Consider the following 7554-nt stretch of genomic DNA (forward strand, 5'->3'; position numbering starts at 1 on the left):
TTTAATTCAACAAATGCTTCCTAACTACCTACCATGCTCCATGGCCAAGGCTCCAGGTATCCAATGTAAAAAAAAGAGGTCCTGTTCATGCCTTTATGAAGCTTGTAACAAGTAGTGTCATGACTTGGGCTAACAGAAGACATCAGACGTATGTGTGGAAACTATTTCTTCCTGGTGGCATTTGTTCAGTCTAATATTTGTAGTTAGTCATAGAACAATTGATTAATGTTTACTATCCAATGAGGCAGGACATCTAGGGCTTTAAAAATATGCTCATTATTTTATTCTCACAATAGACTAATTATTCCTTTTTTTTACAGAGGAGGGAAACTGAGTCCAAGCCCACACAGCAATCAGAATTGGCTCTAACTTTTCTGTTTTATTGTTTCCCCCTGAAATTATTAAGCGGATGGTGTGCCGTGATGCCTTATTCCTTCTGGCTTCAAAGCCCCTCCTGCCCTGACATCCCCTTGATCGTGATGTTGCATAGGGAGGGAGCTGATAAACCAATGCCAGTTGAGGATTCATGAAGGAACCTAATAGAGAAAGGTAGGTTTGTCATTGAAAATCTTTCAGAACTGAAAGTTTACTTCTCTTGATGAAGGATTTTCAGGTGCTGTGGCAAAGACTGATAGTTTTCCCACAGGTGAATTCTCCCCTTCTACCTTAGTAATGGAACATCTTCTCCCTTGTTATCACATCAAGGTTCTTAGGAGAACCTTGGTTTGATAACATAGAACACTTCCAATTCATACTTGTGTTGTCTTTGGTTCATTGGAAATGGCACAAATATACAAACTTCAGCATTGTGACTGCCTTCATCTGTTCTGAGCTTTCTGTCTACTATCCAGTGAGCTGGGCCAAAATCAACTAAAAGATTATGCACATGGGTGTGATAGCTAAATACCAAATGTTTACTGCCCGGACCGAGAGATAGCAATGAACAGTCCTGCTAATTAGGCCCTGTTTATATTTCCATTATCATGGCTAATTATGTGTTTTGTTTGATGATATGCTTTAATTATCACTAGTGCTTTTCTTTCTCAGCCTATTTTAAACATCTTACAATGCTTTCTCCATCTTCTGGATATCCTTACCAGCCAATATTTTGTTTGTATTAAGGAAGTAATCAATATTTGGAATGTGATGTGCAAACTACAAGCTACCTTCTCCCTTTTTTTCTTTCAATGGAGAAACATGGACATAGGCTGGTCAGAAAGGATGCAATTGTAAATATTATTTAGGATAGCATTTTTCACCCCAGGGATGGGGAGAGATTTCTTGGTGGAACATGGAAATTGCAATCTAGTTATAAGACACAATTGAATGTCACCATCAAAGGCAGGTAAATTGAAGAGATAGTAGCTTAGACTATACCAGAATTTATATAAACTGTGAGTTCTCATTTAAAGTAGATTCCTTGGCTGGGATTATGATTGGAGCAGGATGTGGTACCCAAATGGGAAAACCAGAAAGACGCTCATTTGTAACTTTCATTGTGATGAGGATTATTTCTATTCTTATGAGTCTACTTTATGGAAGTCCAATAGATTATGTGTGAAAGAAATTAAATAGCTGAGGATACTCCTAATGATGATGAGAGTGAGGGAACATTGTATATTTAAAGCAATGGTCCCAACATATACTGTGCATAAGGATTGCAAGGTAGACTTGATAAAATATAGATTGCTGGCTATTGCCTCCAAATCTCTGGATTCAATGGATCTGGCTAGGGCCCAGCAATCTGCACATTTTCTAAGCACTGGCCCTGGCGATTCTGGTGCAGGATCATCCCTGAACAACATTTTACACTCATATCGATATTCTCTCTTTGTACGCTGTTGCTTAATTAAGAAGAACTTGGCTCTGGTGTGCAGGGACTGCCTGCATTCATTGTATATTAGTGCCTCCACCATCCTGCCATGACTGGGTGGTCTCCTGAGATAGGCATTAATATCAAGAAACACTTTTAAAGTGTGAAATCACTTTAGCATTGCAAGCAAAAGAAGAAATAGAAAATGGCATAGTATTTGAGAATAAGGGCATTATTGAAGTAGGAAATAAAAAAAAAATCAATATGCCAAATTTACCAATTTGGCCATGTGAAGAAAACAAAGGTATTAAAAAACCCAGTGACCAGTACAGTGAATATTTAGAATTGATTTCTACCAAGTAGACAAAGTTCCTGAAGGATGGAGTAGTCTAGTGTAACAGAGAGAACACAGATTTTCCTGTCTGTTCTTGGTTGGAATCTTGGCTCCATCAATCCAGACTTTAACCTGTCTGAGGCTTGGTTTCCCAGTGGGCATAAGGGTGGGGTAAACATTACTGATAATGTATATAGCTTGCTGTATCAGTCAGAGTTCTCCAGAGTAACAGAAACCAATAAACATTTAGAGATTTATTATTAGGAGTTGGCTCATGTGATTGTGGGACTGGCAAGTCTGCATCTATAGGGTATGCTGGAGACTACAAATTCCAGGAAGAGCAATGCTGAAATCTTGAGTTAGACTTCTTTAAGCTGGAAACTTGGGAAAGAGTGGAGGGTGGAGTGTTGAGGCAGAATTCCTTCTCATCCCTGGTACCCTTGGCTCTGCTCTTAAGGCCTTGAGATGATTGGATGGGGCTCACCTGCAATCTCCTTTCCTAAAAGTCAACTGATTACAGATGCTAATCCCACCTATGAAATATTTCCATGTGGTAGCTCTGTCAGTATTTGACTAAGCAACTGGACATATAGCCTAGCTAAGTTGACACATAAAATTAACCATCATACATGCTAAGCCCAGTGATTAGTATTATCATGATCATTATAATTGTAATTTATCATCTCTTATCTTCCATCCAGAGGATGGGGAGCATGACGGTATTAACTCATAACTTTATTATAAGGATTAGTTCATGAAACAATTAATAGGTTACATGCTGAATGCTTACTATGTTCCAAGCGCTGTTCTAATTCTTTATACACATTAACGCATTCAATCCCATAGCAACCCTATGAGGTGCTTCCCATTTTACAGATGAAAAAATTGAGGCTCAGAGATATAAAGCACATTACCCAAGGTCACACAGCTCTAAGTGGTAGTGCTGTACTATTACGTGTGAGGAGCTCAGCTCAGTACCTGGCCCTCAGTCGATTCTCAATGAGGACACTCTTCATGGAATTGTATATAGAGAGATCCTTTCCTTTCCTAGGTACTGTCTTGGGAGTGTCAGAATCATAGCTGGGTGGAAATTCCACATTGGTGAGCATGTTAATACTATGGTTATGGCAGATGGAGTTCAGTGCCATCTCAGTTGGCCCTACTTTGGAGTTTGTGTTTCTGTGTGATAGAGCTGGACTCAGATGTGATCTTCGTCCACAAGTCTCTTCTATTACTTTTACCAGAACTGTAGTTGGTGCTGGGGTTTAATGTACACCCAGGGGACCTGAATCTCTGGACTGACCATGTGATAGCCAGGCCCTGAGTCTCAACAGACTTGCAACTCCTACACTCTGGTTTATTGGACTTACCCCACTCAGCTAACACAGAGGTGAAGAAGGTCAACCACCACACCTGGGAGCCAAGAGTGCCTACAACTGAAAGCAGGAGAACTGCATCCAGCATCCATGTGGAATCTAAGCCCCCTCTTGACATAGATGTGGAGTGGACACAACCATTCTAAGGTCCACAGGATGGAGGAATAGAGTGTGGATTAGAGTGGACTTACTGATTTTATGAACTATTGTGATTAGTAATTGAAGAAAATGTGGCATTGGTGTGGAGAAAGTGGCCATGGTGGCTGCTGGGGGTAGGAAGTGGGAGGAAGAGATGTGATGTTGGGGCATTTTCGGGACTTGGAATTCGGGTGGAGCTGCAGGAACAGTTACCGGACATTGTATGTCCTCCCATGGCCCACTGTGTGGACTGTGGGAGAATGTGGGCTATGATGTGGACCACTGACCATGAGGTGCAGCAGTGAATGCTGCAACGAATGTCTTATGATGATGGAAGAGGTTGTTGTTATGGGGAGAGGAATGGGGTGAGGAGGGTGGAGGGTATATGGTGACCTCATATTTTTTTAATGTAACCTTAAAAAAATAGAGACAAAAAAAACAAAAACAAAAAAAAAATACTGATGGAAGAACAAGACAAAAAAAAATATCTGTGAACACCAAGCTGCAAAGAAAGATGGACATATATATTTAAATAGGGTTTGGGTCAAATTCATTCCATGTGGTCACTTCAAATTAATGATATCTATCCATGAAGAAATTGAATTATTGACATTTTAGAAATTTTCTCTTTTAGTCCTGAGAAAACTATTAGGCTGCAAGGATGCAATTTTTATATTTGGCTGAAAAAAAAAATCCTCTCCTATAAAATAAGTTATAAGATGGGCCAGCATTAGACAATAAAGACAGTGATATTTAAGTTGATCGGGGACAGATGTTTAATATATTTTATGTAAGAACCATAGACACAGTTAACTACCAAATCGGACTGTGTCTTGAAATGCTGGACAGATGGAATCAAGAAGATTCCTCTTGATTCCTCAAAGTGACCCTAATTAAAAAAAAAGTAATTAGTCTTGATCAAAGCTCTTCTGTGATTTTTCAGTTCTTTGGCCTCTGCACTTGGTTCACTTTGTCTTGGCTACAAAGGTATTTGGGATGTAAAGTTTCTGTGTATGTGTGTGTGTTACACATATGTGAGTATTCCTGGTTTTGAGAACATACTTTGTTTTATTTTCCTTCAGTCATTCACTGTGGGAAACTGTAGTGTGTGGTACACATTGTTGGCTGCCTCCCCAGCATCTGTTCTTCCCAGCTTCCCAACAGCCCCTGATTTCCATTTGGGGATCTGAGGTTCCAGGGACTGTGACTCCACCCCGAGCTCCAGAGCTTGTCACGTCTCTGCTTGAAAGCCTCTGACGACTCCCCTTCTTATTCAGAATAAAGAACCAAGGTCTTTCCAGTACCTGTGAGGTTCCATGCAGTCTGACTGTATTTTCCCGAGACCTCCTCTTCTACAGCTTTGCCCCCTTCTCACCCTACTGCTTTACACCCACCCCCTTGCGGTTCCTCCAATGGGCCAGGCGAGGGCCCGCCTCCAGGCCGGCTCTTCCTCTGCCTCAAGATCTGTAAGTCACATTCTCTCACCAGTTTCGATATCCCACAGCACTGACAGCACCTGACACACTAGATACGCAGGTTAGTTGTTTATTGTCTGTCTTCCTAGAAGAATGTAAGCTCTACCAGTGACAGGGACTTTTGTTTGGCTCCTTGCTGTATCCTCAGCACCTAGAATCGCACCTAGCCTGTGGTAAGCCCTTGACAAATTTTTGTTGAATGAAAGAATAAATAACTAAATTAAGGGATGGATTACATGATTAAGGCAAAACCAACCAGCGTATTTTATCTCTCTAGTCACAGCAATTGGACCTGGGGTGAGTATATGGCAGCTGGTCCCGGCAGAGCCAATCTCAGGATTTTTTTCCTGGAATGTTGGAGAGAGTTGGTCCACATTCCTGTTGAACAAGAAGGAGGAAGTGTTGTAGTTTCCTAGGGCCGCCATAATAAATAACTACCAACTAGCTAAAAAACCCAGAAAGGTATTGTCTTCCAGTTCTGGAGATTAGGGGTCCAAAGTTGCGGTGTCCACAGGGCATGCTTCCCCTGAACCCTGGAGGGTAGAACCCTTCCTCGCCTTTTCCAGCTACTGGTGTTGGCTGGCAATCCTTGGCATTCCTTGGCTTGCACCTCTTCCTCTGCTTCTTATAAGGACACCAGTCATATTGGGTTAGGACCCACCCCAATTCAGTTTGGCCTTATTTTTACTAATTGCATTTTCAAAGACTATTCCAAATAAGTTCACATTCATAGACTAAGCAGTTAGGACTTGAACATGTCTTTTTTGGAGACATAATTCAACCTGTAAGAAGGAGGATGTAGTCCCAGGAGAGGAACCATGTAAGACATAGAGAAGTTACTGCTGACTTCTATGAACTCCCGTCAAACATCCCCTGAAGTTGAGTGGCTCAAGACTGTGCCCACTATTTGCCTAGGTCACTTTTAGCTTTTTGAAGCTTGTCATCAAGCGAGTTCTGATACACTGAACTGTTAGGGAACATCTCACTGAATAAAACAAGACCTTGACTGAATTTCACAGTTTCCCCCCAAATCCTTCATTTTTGTACACAGAAAAACCATTACAATAAAATCAAACCAATTATTCACCATTAAGTATTTCAAGAGGAGTTTGTACCAACATTCTGCCCTGGTAAGAATTTTAGAGGATGTGTATGAAGTCTTTCTTCTTGTGTTCATAAAGAACAATGTGCAATTCAGTTGTGGAGAGAAAGCTTTGTTGAAAGCAATTGAAGGAGTTATTTACAGGGTGGGGTTTCAGTCTTGTTCTGTTTATATAGCATTGGCTATTCTGCTGGTGTTCACTTAATGAAAACTTAAAAATAAAAACATCTGTAGAGTATGCCAACTGATGCCTGCTTCACCAGTTCAGACTTCTGGCTTGTCTCATGTAATTTTAATAAAGTATGTTAACCAGGGTCTTGAAAGATTTCATGTTCTATAACCTGGCCCTATCCACTGCGACAAGAGTTTTGGGAATAGGCTCATGAATTTAATGGCATTCTTAAAATAATACTTCATGAGACTTAAATCTTGATAATTATACAAAGAGTTGTACTTTGGGGTATGTTATATGTTTCTAAAATGATGCATTTTGCCTAGAGTTCTGATTGTTGCACTTTAAAGGAGCCGTGGTTACCAGGATCAAATTTAAATGGAATTCTCAATTCAAAGATGATCCAAAATGAAACTCATGCCACTAACAGTAGGGAGGGGTGGAGCTACCAAGCTCTTGAATTTGCCTTATAACGACTGTTTAATTTCCTGTTTTAAAGAAAGAACTTAAATGGAATTTCTTCTTAAGGGATTGTTTGGCTTAAACCTGATCCTCTCCTAAATCCCTCCTTTGAGGATTTGGACTCTGGACTCACCTGAAGGTATCATTTCAGTTCTTGGATGAGAGATGTACTCTTCGTCATTCTAAAGCAATCTGAGAAAGTCCATTCCTGCCACAAATGGCATCAGCCAAGTGTACAGAGCCCACTTTGTTCTGTGGGAAATGAAAATGTATTTTTAACGGTGCATCCTTGGGTCGAAATAGGAAGGCCCTTCACCTGGACATTAATTCAAGTCAGAACTGTTAATATCCATAACAACCATCAATGCTGCCTTTTGTGCAGTTGGTGTTCAATGCATCTGGATGTCCTTTTAGTCACTAACATAATACTCACACTTACTAGCAACTCTAGTCTGGACTTTTGGCTACTGAGCTCTGTGAGGAAAATTACCAGCAAATCAGAGAGTCAAAGGACTGAATACTTCCTTGGTGGTGGACAGTTCGTGGAGCAAAAGACCTCCCAGGCCATCTACCCTACCTCCCTCGCACTTCCAGTGGAAAAAATATTCAGTGATAACAATGAAGAGTCAGCATCCAAGCAAATTCTTTTGAGATTATGCATACATCTGCTTTAGCAACACAG

General features: G+C 40.7%; 1 long non-coding RNA gene across 1 annotated transcript; it reads right to left on the reverse strand.

Annotated features, from left to right (window-relative positions):
• Positions 1-2386: 2386 nt before the first annotated feature.
• On the reverse strand, positions 2387-7119 carry LOC131276049 (uncharacterized). The gene is made up of 2 exons (XR_009183530.2): positions 7006-7119; positions 2387-5514 (listed from the first exon to the last, which is right to left on the reverse strand). It is a non-coding gene; the product is annotated as an uncharacterized lncRNA (long non-coding RNA).
• Between the last annotated feature and the right edge of the window lie 435 nt (positions 7120-7554).

The sequence above is a fragment of the Dasypus novemcinctus genome, chromosome 26, assembly GCF_030445035.2.
Source record: "Dasypus novemcinctus isolate mDasNov1 chromosome 26, mDasNov1.1.hap2, whole genome shotgun sequence".
Taxonomy (NCBI): Eukaryota; Metazoa; Chordata; class Mammalia; order Cingulata; family Dasypodidae; genus Dasypus; species Dasypus novemcinctus.